Source organism: Ranitomeya imitator, chromosome 9, assembly GCF_032444005.1.
Source record: "Ranitomeya imitator isolate aRanImi1 chromosome 9, aRanImi1.pri, whole genome shotgun sequence".
Lineage (NCBI taxonomy): Eukaryota > Metazoa > Chordata > Amphibia > Anura > Dendrobatidae > Ranitomeya > Ranitomeya imitator.
In genome coordinates this window covers 83,144,648-83,163,051 of record NC_091290.1, presented here as the reverse complement: position 1 = coordinate 83,163,051, position 18,404 = coordinate 83,144,648, and the positions used below count along the sequence as shown (strand labels likewise).

The window sequence follows — 18,404 nt, the reverse complement described above, 5'->3', positions numbered from 1 at the left end:
CACTCATGCTATCTCTGATTGTCCTAAGCGCACTAAGAGGTTCGCTAGGTCTGCCACCATTGGTACGGTACAGTCTGAATTTCTTTTGTCCGTTACTCTGATTTGCTCTCTGTCGTCCTATTCTGTTATGGCATTTGTGGATTCAGGCGCTGCCCTGAATTTCGATGGACTTGGAGTTTCCCAGGCGCTGTGGTTTTTTCTTGGAGCCCTTGCAGTATCCTATTCCATTGAGAGGAATTGATGCTACGCCTTTGGCCAAGAATAAGCCTCAGTACTGGACTCTATTGACCATGTGCATGGCTCCTGCACATCAGGAGGATATTCGCTTTTTGGTGTTGCATAATCTGCATGATGTGGTCGTTTTGGGGTTGCCATGGCTACAGGTCCATAATCCAGTGTTTGATTGGAAATCTATGTCTGTGTCCAGCTGGGGTTGTCAGGGGGTACATGGTGATGTTCCATTGTTGTCAATTTCGCCTTCCACTCCTTCTGAAGTCCCTGAGTTTTTATCAGATTACCAGGATGTATTTGAAGAGCCCAAATCCGGTGCCCTACCTCCTCATACATACATGCTAGCCACCTTAGGGAGAGACCCAAGTTGGGCTAAATGTAGCGGGACAAAAGAGACCGAAAAGCCCTCTACTTAAAGGAAATACATAGTGGATGCTTTCCTGAAACGGAAAGTACTTGCAAGCAGCATAATACAAAGAATAGCAGGTTTACCCAGAATCCTTTGCAGTAGGCGGAGCTATGCAAATCATCTCTTTCCACCCCTGTCTAATCCACAGCGCTTGGAACCGCCAAGCGTGCAATGCTGCGGATTAGTTTCTAAATTTACACAGCCAACCAATTCCTACCTGTGGACACGTGTTTCGGGCTCTAGGCCCTCATCAGCACAGGGCTGGAATTGGTTGGCTGTATGGAGTGGGGCTCGGTGAGCAAGCGATACATACATGCTAGCCACCTTAGGGAGAGACCCAAGTTGGGCTAAATGTAGAGATGATTTGCATAGCTCCGCCTACTGCAAAGGATTCTGGGTAAACCTGCTATTCTTTGTATTATGCTGCTTGCAAGTACTTTCTGTTTCAGGAAAGCATCCACTATGTACTACCTCCTCATAGGGATTGCGATTGTGCTATTAATTTGATTCCTGGTAGTAAGTTTCCTAAGGGCCGTCTGCTTAATTTATCTGTGCCAGAGCACGCCGCTATGCGGAGTTATATAAAGGAATCCTTGGAGAAGGGTCATAATCGCCCGTCGTCGTCACCATTGGGAGCAGGGTTCTTTTTTGTGGCCAAGAAGGATGGCTCTTTGAGACCTTGTATTGATTACCGCCTTCTTAATAAGATCACAGTCAAATTTCAGTATCCTTTGCCGCTGCTGTCTGATTTGTTTGCTCGGATTAAGGGGGCTAGTTGGTTCACCAAGATAGATCTTCGAGGGGCGTATAATCTTGTGCGAATTAAACAGGGTGATGAATGGAAAACAGCATTTAATACGCCCGAGGGCCATTTTGAGTACCTGGTTATGCCATTCGGGCTTTCTAATGCTCCATCTGTGTTTCAGTCCTTTATGCATGACATCTTCCGAGAGTACCTGGATAGATTCATGATTGTATATTTGGATGACATTTTGGTCTTTTCGGATGATTGGGAGTCTCATGTGAAGCAGGTCAGAATGGTGTTCCAGGTCCTTCGTGCAAATTCCTTGTTTGTGAAGGGGTCAAAGTGTCTCTTTGGAGTTCAGAAGGTTTCATTTTTGGGTTTCATTTTTTCCCCTTCTACTATCGAGATGGACCCTATTAAAGTTCAGGCCATTTACGATTGGACTCAGCCGACATCTGTGAAGAGCCTGCAGAAGTTCCTGGGCTTTGCTAATTTTTACCGTCGCTTCATCGCTAATTTTTCTAGTATTGCTAAACCGTTGACTGATTTGACCAAGAAAGGTGCTGATGTGGTCAATTGGTCCTCTGCGGCTGTAGAGGCTTTTCAGGAGTTGAAGCATTGTTTTTCTTCTGCCCCTGTGTTGTGCCAGCCAGATGTTTCGCTCCCGTTTCAGGTCGAGGTTGATGCTTCTGAGATTGGAGCAGGGGCTGTTTTGTCGCAAAGAAGTTCTGATGGCTCGGTGATGAAACCATGTGCCTTCTTTTCTAGAAAATTCTCGCCTGCTGAGCGCAATTATGATGTTGGCAATCAAGAGTTGTTGGCCATGAAGTGGGCATTCGAGGAGTGGCGACATTGGCTTGAAGGAGCTAAACATCGCGTGGTGCAAGAGTAAAGATAGAAAGGGGCGCACCAATAAATAATGTCACAGTCACCATCAAGGGGTGCAATACTTAGTCTATAAATAGAACAGGACAAACGAAAAGAGAAAGGGTAGACTAAAAATAGTATGCACAACCCAAAATATAGAGACAATCGGTAATACCATAAAGCAAAACACCTTTATTAAACACCTCAAAAAACATGTTAAAAACATTTAAAAACAAATGTACAAATCCCTATACCCACCATATCCCATAATAAATGACAATCCCATAATACAATAGGAAAACAGTAATATCCTACCCTAGATGCACCTAGTCACATATGCTCTCCTGCAAAAATGTGCCTATACAGGCCGCAAAGGACTCAACCACAATATGTCAGTATCCACTGCTAATAACCAAAAAATGAAACATCCATGCAATACATGGTCCTGAGATTGGAATGTGATTGCATGCTATATAACAGCTGTGGATACAACCTGTCCTGCGTCAATTCTGGTATATGGAGATGCAGCAATGTCAAAGGGCACAGAGCACCACAAGGGTTAAATCCACATAGAGCCAGGGAACAAAACAGCCCCAAAATGGCCCTGAGGTAGGAGAAGGATAAGGTGGGAGCGCACCCCACGCGTATCGCTGCCTCCGCAGCTTCGTCAGGGGAAGTGAAACTAAAGGTGCAACAGTGTGTGCTTAAATAATAAATCCAATAAGGTAAATTGCATACCGGTGTGGGAGAGAGAGAGAGAGGTAAAAGCCGGAAGACGCCGGCGATGCCATGACGACAGGAACACAATCATAATGAACGGCAATCCTAGAGCGTCCAAAGGGTCACATGCGCACGCGCAAACCGCGGTATCCGATAGGACCACGTTGCGCACGCGCCGTGCCAGCCGGCTAGATGGACACGTCATAGGACACAGGGCAAAGAGAAATGGAATAAAGCCCGAGGACTGGACTAAGCTAGCGAGGCTGGCTAGATGGACACGTCATGGGACACAGAGCAGAGGGGGTGGGATAAGGACCAAAAAGCCAGAGAGGGGGGAAGGGAGGGGAAAAAAAAAACACAACAGGTAAAAAGAGGGCAGAGTGAGCATGTTGCAGCAAGACACAGAGGCACAAGATATCCACCCGCAGAATACCGGGAGATATCACAATCATAGACATATACTAGTAATTAAAGGCAAAACCGCCAAAGGACAGAAAAAGACAGGGCATATAAAGCCACCCAGAAAACCTGAAAGGGAGAAAGGAATATTATTATTGTTGGCAAGTGCACAGGTATAAGTGCATGTAAACACCTATACAGCAACCATATACAGTATATAACAATATCAGGCAAAAAACACACACATATATAAATATAAATATAAACAGACTGATGTCCCTTGAGTCCGTAAGTATATGTACGAGTATTCTCTCAATGCCGCTATGTAGATGTTTCCGGTCCCCAGCTTATAGTCCCATAGTCGATGAGGATCTATACGAGAGAAAGCACTCTTCATCACAAGCCCCTTCCGACTTGCCAATCTCAAATGCGCATCCAAGCCCATGGTCCATAATAGGAATTTGCCATAGAATCCGCATTATAGCTGTGAGAGCAAAATCTCTTCTGCATAAGATATCCTTCCATTTGCCATAATGGCATACCGCACATCCACCCTCCAGGGTCCACTTCATTATCCAATATGTCAAAGACCTCTGCATCCATGTTGGTCCCCACAGTAAGCTTGTAATATCCATATCCCAATTTCCAGGGATGATCATCACCCTTTTGGGTGCGTCCTCAGCCTTCCTGAATGGAGACAAATGCAAAATTAGATATGGGCACCAAATCCGAAGGGAACCAAATCAGACGTCCCAGAAACTAAAAATACCCCAATGAATCTACGCGCCAACTATCCTAGCAACCCCGTGAAGAGCAATTCCTCATTTAGGCCCATGGGTGCGACCGCCTGAAGATCGAAAATCCACCTGGACTCAGCACGCAAGAGATAGTTAGATATATTGCCACCCCTTTCGTCACAGGAAACCCTCTGTAACCCCACAACTTGCAAATCAATGGGCGAACCCCTATGTTTCAGCAAGAAATGCGCCGCCACAGGAGTCAAGATTTTACCTTTGCCTTGGTCCGTAGCCGCCAGGCGTATGGTTGATACGTGTTTTTGAAACCTCTTACGTAGTTCTTGGGATGTTTGCCCTACATAGATCATATTACAAGGGCAAATTAGCACATAAATAACATTTCTGCTCCTGCAGTTGATGTAAGCCTTTAACGCATGTCTGCTGGAGTTCGTGGGGTGTGTAAATATGTCCCGGGTAGGCGTCATAAAGGGGCAGACATTACATTCCCCACAGGGGAATGATCCCTTGAGGACAATACCCCTATTAAGTTTGACCGTGGGCCTAGAAAAATGGCTCCTGGTCAACAACTGCCTCAGATTCGGGGCTCTTCTAGATGTCAATAACGACCTATTGCTGATGACTTGTGTGGTTTGCATATCTGTTTGCAAGATCGGCCAATGTCTAGTGATGATGTGTCTTACCTGCCCCCAGCTGTCATTATAGTCCGTGATGAACCTCGTCTGTGATTCTCGGGAACGACCCACAGGAATCAAAAGTGAGGCCTGATCATGTTGTCTTGCTCGCTGGAAAGCCGTGGCAACCACTCGTTTGGGATAACTCCTCTGTCTGAAGCGGTCCGTCAGATCCCGAGCTCGCATCAGAAAGTCTTGATCCCGAGTGCAATTACGTCAAATGCGTAAAAATTGTCCCGTCGGGACGCCCACCTTCGTGTGCCAAGGGTGAAAACTGTTGAACTCCAAAAGAGCGTTAGTAGCAGTGGGCATCCGGAAAAGGTCCATGGCCAACTTGTTCCCTTGTACGAAAATTCTCAGATCCAGAAAGCTAGTCGAACTGTTGGAAATAGAGTGGGTTAAAAAGATATTATGGGGGTTGGAATTGAGGCTGTGGATGAAATCAGTACAACCCTCCCTGCTGCCCGACCAAATAAAGAATAAGTCATCGATATAGCGATGCCAATTCCGGTCATGATGTTGATATGCCAGGGATGGGTACACAAACACCTCCTCCCACCAACCTAAGAAGATGTTTGCGTAGGTTGGTGCACATTTCGCCCCCATTGCCACTCCAGCTGTCTGTAAATAAAATGTTCTGTCAAACAAAAAATAGTTGTGATGAAGAACAAATTTCAGCAGATCCAACAGAAAAGAATCATGCCCCCGATCCGAGTGTGACAGTTTGTCTAGGCAAAAAGTAACTGCATGCAGGCCATCACTATGCTTGATGTTAGAGTACAAAGACTCCACATCACAAGTTACCAGGTAGAATTCTCCCGGCAGTTCTATCCGTCCACAGACCTCAATAAAATGGGCAGAATCCCTTATAAAGGAGGGCAAAGGCCGTGACTATCGCGTGGTGGTCTTGACGGATCACAAGAATTTGACTTATCTCGAGTCTGCCAAACGGTTGAATCCTAGACAGGCTCAATGGTCGCTCTTTTTCTCCCGTTTTGATTTTGTGGTTTCATACCTTCCGGGATCTAAGAATGTGAAGGCTGATGCCCTGTCAAGGAGTTTTGTGCCTGACTCTCCGGGTGTTCCGGAGCCGGCGGGTATTCTTAAAGAGGGGGTAATTTTGTCTGCCATCTCCCCTGATTTGCAGTGCGTGCTGCAAAAGTTTCAGGCTGATAGACCTAACCGTCGTCCTACGGAGAAACTGTTTGTCCCTGATAGATGGACTAGTAGAGTTATCTCTGAGGTTCATTGTTCGGTGTTGACTGGTCTTCCTGGAATCTTTGTTACCAGAGATTTGGTGGCTAGATCCTTTTGGTGGCCTTCTTTGTCACGGGATGTGCTTTCCTTTGTGCAGTCCTGTGGGACTTGTGCTCAGGCTAAGCCCTGCTGTTCTCGTGCCAGTGGGTTGCTTTTGCCCTTGCCGGTCCCGAAGAGGCCCTGGACGCATATTTCCATGGATTTTATTTCTGATCTCCCTGTTTCTCAAAGATGTCGGTCATTTGGGTGGTTTGTGATCGCTTCTCTAAGATGGTCCATTTGGTACCCTTGTCTAAATTGCCTTCCTCCTCTGATTTGGTGCCATTGTTTTTCCAGCATGTGGTTCGTTTGCATGGCATTCCAGAGAACATCGTCTCGGACAGAGGTTCCCAGTTTGTTTCGAGGTTTTGGCGGTCCTTTTGTGCTAAGATGGGCATTGATTTGTCTTTTTCTTCGGCTTTCCATCCTCAGACTAATGGCCAAACCGAACGAACTAATCAGACTTTGGAAACATATCTGAGATGCTTTGTTTCTGCTGATCAGGATGATTGGGTGTCCTTCTTGCCTTTGGCTGAGTTCGCCCTTAATAATCGGGCCAGCTCGGCTACTTTAGTTTCTCCTTTTTTCTGTAATTCTGGTTTCCATCCTCGTTTCCCTTCAGGGCAGGTTGAGCCTTCGGACTGTCCTGGTGTGGATGCGGTGGTGGACAGGTTGCAGCAGATTTGGACTCATGTGGTGGACAATTTGATATTCTCCCAGGAGAAGGCTCAACGTTTCGCTAACCGCCGGCGCTGTGTTGGTCCCCGACTTCGTGTTGGGGATTTGGTTTGGTTGTCATCTCATCATGTTCCTATGAAGGTTTCCTCTCCTAAATTTAAGCCTCGTTTCATTGGGCCATATAAGATTTCTGAAGTTCTTAATCCTGTGTCATTTCGTTTGGCCCTTCCAGCTTCTTTTGCCATCCATAATGTGTTCCATAGGTCGTTGTTGCGGAGATACGTGGCGCCTACGGTTCCCTCCGTTGATCCTCCTGCCCCGGTGTTGGTTGAGGGGGAGTTGGAGTATGTGGTGGAGAAGATTTTGGATTCTCGTGTTTCGAGACGGAAACTCCAGTACCTGGTCAAGTGGAAGGGTTATGGTCAGGAAGATAATTCCTGGGTTTTTGCCTCTGATGTTCATGCTGCCGATCTTGTTCGTGCTTTTCATTTGGCTCATCCTGATCGGCCTGGGGGCTCTGGTGAGGGTTCGGTGACCCCTCCTCAAGGGGGGGGGGGTACTGTTGTGAATTCTGTTGTCGAACTCCCTCCTGTGGTCGTGAATGGTACTTCGGCGAGTTCTGTCCATGGACTCCCTCTGGTGGCTGTTAGTGAAGCTGCTGCTTCTGAGGTTCCTTACACAGGTGACGTGGTTTATCCTTTGGTTGGCTGCTCTATTTATCTCCACTCAGATCGTTACTCCATGCCAGCTGTCAATGTTCCTGCATTGGTTCAGTTTGCTCTTGGATCTTTCTGGTGACCTGTCTTCTCCAGCAGAAGCTAAGTTCCTGATAGTTATTGTTTGTTCATTGTTTCCTTGTCCAGCTGGTTATCATGATTTTGTCTTGCTAGCTGGAAGCTCTGGGATGCAGGGTGGCACCTCCGCACCGTGAGTCGGGGCGGAGGTCTTTTTGCACACTCTGCATGGTCTTTTGTAGTTTTTTGTGCTGACCGCAAAGATACCTTTCCTATCCTCTGTCTGTTTAGTAAGTCTGGCCTCCCTTTGCTGAAACCTGTTTCATTTCTGTGTTTGTGACTTTCATCTTTACTCACAGTCAATATATGTGGGGGGCTGCCTTTTCCTTTGGGGAATTTCTCTGAGGCAAGGTAGGCTTTATTTTCTATCTCTAGGGCTAGCTAGCTCTTAGGCTGTGAAGAGGCGTCTAGGGAGAGTCAGGTACGCTCCACAGCTATTTCTAGCTGTTGTGATAGGATTAGGGCCTGCGGTCAGCAGAGCTCCCACATCCCAGAGCTTGTCCTGCGTGAGTTTAACTATCAGGTCGTGCCGGGTGCTCCTAACCACCAGGTCCGTAACAGGCAACCAAGGGAGCTACCAAAGTTGAGAAGTGCGGAATGAACTGGCAATAATAATTAATGAACCCCATAAAGCGCTGCACCGCTTTAAGAGAATGGGGTTCCTGCCAGTCCATCACAGCCTGTAGTTTGGCAGGATCCATATCCAATACCTGGGCGGAGATAATATAGCCTAGGAAAGGTAAGGACTCCTGCTCGAACATACACTTCTCCAACTTGGCATAGAGGGAGTTTGCCCGTAGGAGGTCGAAGACTTTGCAAACATCTCTCCGGTGGGAGTCAATATCTGGAAAGTAGATGAGAATATCATCCGGATGGACTACTACCGAGGTGGAGAGCATATCCCGGAAGATGTCATTCACAAAGTCTTAGAAAACGGCTGGGGCATTACAGAGCCCGAAGGGCATCACCAGATATTCGTAGTGCCCATCCCTGGTGTTAAAAGCCGTCTTCCATTCGTCGCCCTCACGGATGCGAATCAGGTTGTAAGCACCCCGCAGATCTAATTTAGTAAATACCCTTGCTCCCCGAAGCCTATCGAAGAGCTCAGATATCAAGGGCAAATGATACTTATTCTTAACGGTGATGGCGTTAAGACCCCTGTAGTCTATGCATGGACGTAGTTCCCCATTTTTCTTCTGCACGAAGAAGAACCCAGCCCCAGCAGGTGACACTGACTTCCTGATGAACCCTCTTGCCAGATTCTCTTGAATGTACTGAGACATTGCCTCCGTCTCCGGTCTCCGGGAGAGATAATGGATAGACACGACCCCGGGGAGGCTTAGCACCAGGCAAGAGATCAATAGGACAGTCATAGGGGCGATGGGGGCGGAAGGGTCTCCGCCGCCTTTTTGGAGAACACATCTGCATAAGACCAATATTGCTTGAGGAGAGAGGATAGATCTGCGGGTACCTCTGTAGTAGCAACCTGAACGCACTTCCTCTGACACCTACCCCCACAACATTCACCCCATCCCAGAATTCTGCCTGAGGACCACTCGATATGAGGAGAGTGGTACCGTAGCCAAGGTATTCCCAACAGGACCTCATCAATTCCCTCAGGAATGGCGAGCAGAGATATAATCTCCTGATGAGATGGCGACATGGACAGAGTAAAAGGGATGGTCTGGTGTGTTATCTGTGAGGGCAGTGTTGACCCATTCACCACTCGTACCGTTACTGGTTGAGCTAGCATAACCAGGGGTATTGTGTGACGTTGGGCGAAGGCAGAAGACATAAAATTGCCCTCCGCCCCAGAATCCATGCAGAGCTCTACCGAGTGGGAGGAGGAGCCTATAATAATTGTCCCTTTAAAGGACAATTTGGAGGCAAACGTCGCCGTGTATAGTGTACCTCCACCTACTACCACTAGATGCTGACGTTTCCTCGACCGCTTGGGACATCTGGTGGCAAGATTTCCTGACTGCTGGCAAATATGACAGACCTTGAATGCACAAGCGGTCCGGGACTTAGATCCCGCTCATGACACTTCCATGGCCTCATGTGACTCAGGAACCAGGACCGGAGAGTCCAGAGGTTTGGCAAAGGTAGGAGCCAGCCGAAACCTCTGCCTCCACTGGGCTCGCTCTATCCTCCGTTCGTTAAAATGGAGGTCAATACAAGTAGAGACAGTTATTAACTCCTCCAGTGTGGCAGGAATCTCCCTAGTGGCTAGAGCGTCCTTCACGTGATCAGACAGCCCCCTCCAAAATATGGGGATAAGGGCTTTATCCGACCACTCCAGCTAAGAAGCTAAAGTGCGGAAGTGGACGGCAAAGTGGCTGACCAAGGACTCACCCTGAGTTAATGCCAGCAGTTGGAGCGCCGTATCATCGGTGACTTGAGGTCCTAAAAAGACCTGTTTCAGAGCGCTCAGGAACAGCGGAGCACTCTGCACCACATGATCGCCACGCTCCCACAGCGGCGTAGCCCATTCCAACGCCCTGTCCGACAAGAGACACAATAAATCCCACCTTAGCCCGCTCTGTGGGAAAACATGCAGCCAGGAGCTTGAGGTGAGTAGAGCACTGACTCACACATCCCCTACAAGATTTGCTATCTCCAGAAATTTTTTCTGGCAGCGGGAGGCGAGATAATGTCGGAACAGGGGTGGCAGTGGACAAGGTTGCTGCAGCCACGCTAGCAGCCTGTACAGCAACTGCGGTAACATCCACAGCTTAAGTTGAGCTCTCGAGAGCCGCCAACCTACCCTCCAACTGCTGGATATACCGCAAGGATTGCTGAATGTCCGCCATTTACTAGCCAGACCCTGGCGCTAGTATTCTGTTAGGGCTAGCGGAACTCACCGAGTAAATATAGATGTTTTTATTGTTATTGGTGTGTTCGCAGCCCGGGGTCCACCATGCAGGAGAACCTGCTGCTAGCAAACAGCAGCACTATATGGCGGTATGGACTAACTCAGTTAATTCACCGAGTAGCCATGAAAGCAAAGCACTGTGCCCTGTTAGACTTCACAGAGGCACAGGCTAACTGCCCAAACAGAGAGCAGTCAGTGGTCACGCATGCACACAAAACTCCTCGCTGGAGGTGCCAGCATTCTAGGGGCTTATTTCAGCCAGGTCCCTGATTACATACAAACACAGTCTCCTCGCCGGAGGTGCCAGCATTCTAGGGGCTTATTTCAGCCGGGTCCCTGAACATACTCTTACATGACCACGCTGGCACAAAGCACATAACAAAGAACAATACTAGTGCATGGCCATGTGGCCAAGCGAGCCTTAAATAGCTGCAGCATGTACAGGACCTTCCTAGAAGAACCAATGAGAGGTTGCCACAGAGCGTGAGCACCTACAGGACCTTCCTGAAAGGACCAATGGCCTTAGGTGCAGAAACTGATCATGTGACCCTCGATCTCCACTGAGAGATCTTACTCTGGGCATGCTCAGAACGAGAAAAGCAGGACTTCATCCCAGAAGCATCTGCTCGCCACTGCCCAGCACTGACTCCAATGGCAGAAGCAGGAAAAGCAGCAGTAACTCTTTGTACAGAGTCAGACTGAATGTGATGCTGGGACCGACATCTCCACTGAGCAGGCTCCACTGTGGCAGGAGAAGAATGGGAGACAGCAGCGGAGATGGCCCGAGATTCCCCCTGTGCAGAGGCGAGAACTCAACCCCTAACACATTGTTAAGGACCGGTGGAACGCACCAAGTATAGATGATATGAAACTAGGTGCGTTCGCAGTCCGAGGTCCATCGTGCAGGTAAAAGACCCTGCTGCTAGTAAGACGGACTATATGGCGGTACTAAGTATACACACATGGGTTAACTTCACCCTGCGTGAAGGAAGCGATCCTGTTGCATCACAGGACCGCAGTACCGCTCATAGAGCGCGAGCAAGAAGTCAGCGAACTCAACCCCTACACAGGATTGAAGTCCGATTAGACACTTGCTGGCACAACACCGCAACTGGGTGTGTAAGGAAACTTATAAAATAGAATCTATAGGCACAAGAGTGCGTGCGGTGCCGCACTGACGAACGCCACTAACCACCCAGGCTTGGGTAAGGAAAGCGCAGAGGAAGCGCACGGCGCCGTACTGGCGGGCACAGCAACAGGACGCTGTGATGTGTGTTACGTGCAGATGGCTAGTCGGGCGCTAGATAGCTACCATCATCCGCGAGCAGTCAACAACTCTAGGGAGGGATACTTAGGAGCTTTCATCCATCGACATACATCCATCTACACACACACATAATATCAAGACAATACTAGCGCATGGCCGTGCGGTCATGCACAGTTTATATAGCTGCAGCACAGGAAACAGCTACAGAAGTTTTGCCCTTTCAGGACCTGCCAAAAGGACCAATGGGATGTGCTGCAGTACCTGAGCATGTGACCCTCCATCTCCAACGGGAGATCTTGCCCTGGGCATGCTCAGTGTGTGCAAATAAGGACTTAGTCCCAGAGAAGCCCGCTCGCCGCAGATCAGTGCAGGGTACAACAGGAGAGCCAGAAAAGGCAGCAGTAACCCTTTGCACAGAATCAGTCCCAGCAAGACGCTGGTAGCGACGCCTCCGCTGAGCAGAGCCCACTGCGGCCGAAGCAGAATGGGAGACCGCAGCAGACACGGATTGAGATTCCCCCTGTGCAGCAGAGGAAACTCGACTCCTACCACACATATGTTGCATTGTTTTGTCTGCTAACCTTGGTCTACTCCTTATTGAGAGGTTAAAAAATTTTTTGCAAAAAAAATTAAATGGTCTGTTATCTCCGTCAGATGCCTGGTGTATCTGTGGTGTCAAAATCCTCGCTTAGCAGGCATACGTTGCATTGTTTTGTCTGCTAGCCTTGATCTACTCCTCATTTAGTGGTTAAAAAAATTTTTTTACAAAAAAAATTAAACAGTCTGTTATCTCCGTCAGACGACTGGTAACATACATAGTAACATAGTAACATAGTTAGTAAGGCCGAAAAAAGACATTTGTCCATCCAGTTCAGCCTATATTCCATCATAATAAATCCCCAGATCTACGTCCTTCTACAGAACCTAATTGTATGATACAATATTGTTCTGCTCCAGGAAGACATCCATAGTAACATAGTTAGTAAGGCCGAAAAAAGACATTTGAGGTGTCATACTGGTGTATCTGTGGTGTCAAAATCCTCGCTTAGCAGGCATATGTTGCATTGTTTTGTCTGCTAGTCTTGATCTACTCCTTATTTTTGGTTAAAAAAAAGTTTATAAAAAAATACACTCATTTAAGCGGTCTGTTATCTCCATCAGACACGTGGTGTATTTGTGGTGTCAAAATCCTCACTTAGCAGGCTTATGTTACATTGCTTTGTCTGCTAGCCTTGGTCTACTGCTTATTTAGAGGTTAAATATTTGAAAAAAAACACATATGCAGATTGCCTCTTCTGAGAAAAAGAGGACTTAAACTCTATAGCGCCACCTGTTGGAAGTAGCGATCCTACAAGTCACAATCAACCCTTTAACGAGTCGTGCAATATGACTTAGGATAAACACATTTAAATAGTCTGTTTTTTTTTGTCAGACGCCTGGTTTATCTGTGATCTCCAAATACTTGCTTTTCAGCCATACTGATCACATATAAGTTTTCTCAAAATTAATCCATTTCTATTGAACTTTTAAAATATTTTAGTAGTTCATTTAAAATGGGCAAGGCAAGGGGCAAGGGACGGGGAAGTGGACATGATGCTGATGGTGCATGCAGAGGACGAGGCTGTGGCCAAGCTGAAAGTGGGCTACAACAAAGTCCCACATCTTCTCGCTCGACCTACCTGTCCCAGTTTCTAGAGGACCGCAGCACACCTCTATTGAATCCAGAGCAGTATGAAATAGTTGTTGGTTGGATAGCGGATAATTCTTCCAGTCACTTAGCCACCACCACGTCTTCCACATTGTAAAGTCTGAGAAACAGTGAGTATGGACCGCATATTACTCACCCTGATCCTCCTTCCTCCCACCATGCCGAGTGCCTTGAGACAACTGATCCCACACTTGGACACTCCGAAGAGCTGTTCAGTTTTCCCTTTAAAGATTCCGGACTCTCGGCCGGTCAACTTGAAGTGGGGCCAGATGAGATCGCATGTAGCGATGCCCAAAGATTTGAACAGCCACAGTCACATGAAGGTGATGGTGGGAAAGTGTCATAAGAAGTGGACGATGATGAGACACAATTGCCAGAAAGACAGGAGGAGGACCAGGGTGCGGATGTGGAATTCAAGGTGGTGGATGACATAGTAACTGACCCAACCTGGAAGGAGAACATGAAGAGCGAGGACAGCAGCACACATGGGAAAGGAGGCATAGCACCCCAACAAACAGGAAGAAGCAGTGAGGTGGCAGTAGACAGAAGGCGTGCATCCATTCCTCATAACAACAACATGACGGAAGTTGCCATTCCAACTGTTAGATCTTCCCGAGTCTGTTTATTTTTAAAGACTCTGCCGATAACCCCAAACAGGCCATTTGCAGCACTTGCCATGCCCGCATCAGCAGGGGGATAAAAACTACGAGCCTGACCACGACCAGCATGATCAGGCACATGGCAGCAATGCACTCGACTTTGTGGGCCAAACCCCAGGCTCTATGAACACTGTCTGCAGGTGCCACCACTGCTTCTTCCAATGTTTTGCATAGAAGCCAATCCCCAGTTCATCGTGCATGTGAAGATGCCTCGGGCCCTGCACCTGTTGTTCCCCACAGTCAACCAGCACCATCATCAAGCCTGTCCACGTCCTTGTCCCAGCGCACCTTCAGTTGTCTATACCCCAATCATTGGAATGCTAACTGAAATACCCAGCCAACGACCCACTCGCCACAGTACTAAATTCGTACTTTTCTCATCTACTTGCACTCGAAATGTTACCTTTTAGGCTCGTTGAGACGGAAGCTTTCCATAACCTGATTGCGGCGGGCATCCAAAGGTATTCGGTCCCAGGTCGCCACTATTTCTCCTGGTGTGCCGTACCGGCATTACACTAGCACGTGTCCCACAACATTACCCGTGCCCTCAACAATGCTGTTACTGGGAAAGTCCACCTAACCACGGACAAGTGCATGTGGGCAGGGACAGTACATCTCAATAACAGCAGACTGGGTTAACAGAGTAGAAGCCGGGACCCATTCGGACTTTGGGATGGAACACATCCTCCCCACGCTGAAGATTGCGTGCCCTACGTCAATCAGGGTTGCAGCCACAGTCTACAGCTCCTGCACCTCCTCCTCCTCCTCTTCAGCCTTCATCTCTGAAATGAACCCAACAGTCAGAAGATGGAAGCACTGCAGTACTGCCTCAGCCGAGTAGGCTACAGATTGTGCTGAAACTAATCTGCTTAGGTTACAATCTGCACAATGCTGAAGGGTTGTGGACAGCGCTGAAAGAGCAGTCAGATTTTTGGATAAAACCACTGAACCTACAGCCAGGCATGGTCATGTGTGACAATGGCTGTGAGGCAAGGTGAGCTTACACAGGTACCTTGTCTGGCCCATGTGCTTAACCTCATAGTTAAAGGTTTTCTCAAAAGCTACCCGGAGCTGCCGGATCTGCTAGTGAAAGTACTCTGTCTGACTGCCCATTTTACAAAGTCAGCTACAGCTTTAGTCGCCCTTGTAAAGATTCAACAGTGTTTGCAGCTTCCAGCTCACCGACTGGTGTGTGATGTCCCCACGTGTTGGAACTCTACAATGCATATGTTGGAAAGGATTTGAGAGCAGAAGAGGGCAGTTGTTGACTACCAGCATCAACAAGGCCATCGTTATTCAGTTCAGATTCCGCACATAAGACTTCAGGAGTGGACATGGATGTCAGATACATGTACCATCCTCCAAAACATTGAAGACTGCAAGATGGTGAGCGGCAATGATGCCATAATTAGCGTCACTAGGGTTGAGCGAAACGGGTCGTTCATTTTCAAAAGTCGCCGACTTTTGGCAAAGTCGGGTTTCATGAAACCTGATCCGACCCCTGTGCGGGGTCGGCCATGCGGTACGCGACTTTCGCGCCAAAGTCGCGTTTCAATGACGCGAAAAGCGCCATTTCTCAGCCAATGAAGGTAAACGCAGAGTGTGGGCAGCGTGATGACATAGGTCCTGGTCCCCACCATCTTAGAGAAGGGCAAAAAAGAGAACAGCTGACCGCACCACCGCCACTACCACCTACAACATGAAACTCACAGATGCCAGCCGGACAGAAGACCTGAGGTGCTGTAGCCAGAAAGACGACCATCAACGATGCAGCAATACTAAGGAAAACGTGGCAGCACTCACCATTCTTCTAAAAACAGGTACTTTATTTAGCCAAACTTCACGGCTCGGGGGTGTGTATGTACAGAGAATGTAGCAGCCAAACGACGGCCGTTTCGCGCCCTCCCGGCGCTTCAACGGGTTCCCGTTGAAGCGCCGGGAGGGCGCGAAACGGCCGTCGTTCGGCTGCTACATTCTCTGTACATACACACCCCCGAGCCGTGAAGTTTGGCTAAATAAAGTACCTGTTTTTAGAAGAATGGTGAGTGCTGCCACGTTTTCCATCTTAGAGAAGGGCATTGCAGTGATTGGCTTGCTGTCTGCGGCGTCACAGGGGCTATAAAGGGGAGTTCCCGCCGACCGCCATGTTACTGCTGCTGATCTGAGCTTAGGGAGAGGTTGCTGCTGCTTCGTCAGAAGCAGGGATAGCGTTAGGCAGGGTCCATTAACCACCAAACCGCTTGTGCTGTAGCGATTTCCACTGCCCAACACCTCCTTCGGTGTGCAGGGACAGTGGAAGCTACATTTTTTTTTTTTCCCCCTCAGCGCTGTAGCTCATTGGGCTGCCCTAGAAGGCTCCCTGATAGCTGCATTGTTGTGTGTACGCCGCTGTGCAAACCAACTGCTTTTTTCAAAGCACAAATCCTCTTGTTCCTTCCTTTCTGCACAGCTATCTTTTTGGTTTGTACACACTTTTTATTTAATTTGTGCATCAGTCCACTCCTTATTGCTGCCTGCCATACCTGGCTGAGATTACTGCAGGGAGATAGTAATTGAAGGAAACTCCCTGTTTTTTTTTTTTTTTTTGTGGGAGATTAAGATTGACATTTCTGCTAGAGTGCCATCCCTGTCTGTGTCATCTCTCACTCAGTGGGCCATAGAAAGCCTATTTATTTTTTTGCTTGATTTGGGTTCTAAAATCTACCTGAAAAAATCACTACATCAATCAGTGGGAGAAAAATATTGGCCTCAGGGCTTGTGTGCCACTCCTGACTCCTGTGTGCATCATCACTCACTCAGTGGGCCATTGAAAGCCCATTTTTTTTTTTTTTTTTTGCTTTATTTGGGTTCTAAATTCTACCTGAAAAAATCAATAAATCAATCAGTGGGAGATTAATATTGGCCTTTGGGCTTGTGTGCCAGTCCTAAGCGTGCCATCTCTCTCTCTCAGATAGTGGGCCATAGAAAGCCTATTTTTTTTATTTTTTTTTATTGGGTTTATAAATTTTCCCTGGAAAAAAAAAAAAAAAGTGAGAGATTAATATTGGCCTCTGGGCTTGTGTGCCAGTCCTGAGCGTGCCATCTCTCTCACAAATAGTGGGCCATAGAAAGCCTATTTATTTATTTTTTTTTTGTTTTATAAATTCTCCCTTAAAAAAAAGGGAGATTAATATTGGCCTTTGGGCTTGTGTGCCAGTCCTAAGCGTGCCATCTCTCTCTGTCTCTCAGATAGTGGGCCATAGAAAGCCTATTTATTATTTTTTTTATTGGGTTTATAAATTTTCCCTGGAACAAAAAAAAAAAAGTGGGAGATAAATATTGGCCTCTGGGCTTGTGTGCCACTCCTGACTCCTGTGTGCGTCATCTCTCACTCAGTGGGCCATAGAAAGCCTTTTTTTGTTTTATTTGTTTTCTAAATTCTCCCTGAAAAAATCATTTTATTTTCTTTGGTTTCTAAATTCTTCCTGAAAAAATCATTTTATTCTATTTTTTTTTTTCGTAAAGTCTCCCTGAAAAAAAAAAAAAAAACAACAAATCAGTGGGAGATTAATATTGCCCTTTCTGCTTGTGTGCCAGTCTTGACTCCTGGGTGTGCCATCTCTCTCTCTCTCTCCAATTGTGGGCCATAGAAAGCCTATTATTTTTTTAGCTTGATTTGGGTTCCAAAATCTACCTGAAAAAATCACTACATCAATCAGTGGGAGATAAATATTGGCCTCTGGGCTTGTGTGCCACTCCTGACTCCTGTGTGCGTCATCTCTCACTCAGTGGGCCATAGAAAGCCTTTTTTTGTTTTATTTGTTTTCTAAATTCTCCCTGAAAAAATCATTTTATTTTATTTGGTTTCTAAATTCTTCCTGAAAAAATCATTTTATTCTATTTTTTTTTTCCTAAAGTCTCCCTGAAAAAAAAAAAAAAAAAAAAACAAATCAGTGGGAGATCAATATTGCCCTTTCTGCTTGTGTGCCAGTCTTGACTCCTGGGTGTGCCATCTCTCTCTCTCTCTCCAATTGTGGGCCATAGAAAGCCTATTATTTTTTTTAGCTTGATTTGGGTTCCAAAATCTACCTGAAAAAATCACTACATCAATCAGTGGGAGATAAATATTGGCCTCTGGGCTTGTGTGCCACTCCTGACTCCTGTGTGCGTCATCTCTCACTCAGTGGGCCATAGAAAGCCTTTTTTTGTTTTATTTGTTTTCTAAATTCTCCCTGAAAAAATCATTTTATTTTCTTTGGTTTCTAAATTCTTCCTGAAAAAATCATTTTATTCTATTTTTTTTTTCCTAAAGTCTCCCTGAAAAAAAAAAAAAAAATCAGTGGGAGAT

General features: G+C 47.0%; 1 long non-coding RNA gene across 1 annotated transcript; it reads right to left on the bottom strand.

The window, feature by feature from the left end:
• Positions 1-3,965: 3,965 nt before the first annotated feature.
• Positions 3,966-4,856, bottom strand: LOC138649072 (uncharacterized). The gene is made up of 3 exons (XR_011315234.1): positions 4,810-4,856; positions 4,383-4,463; positions 3,966-4,058 (listed from the first exon to the last, which is right to left on the bottom strand). It is a non-coding gene; the product is annotated as an uncharacterized lncRNA (long non-coding RNA).
• Between the last annotated feature and the right edge of the window lie 13,548 nt (positions 4,857-18,404).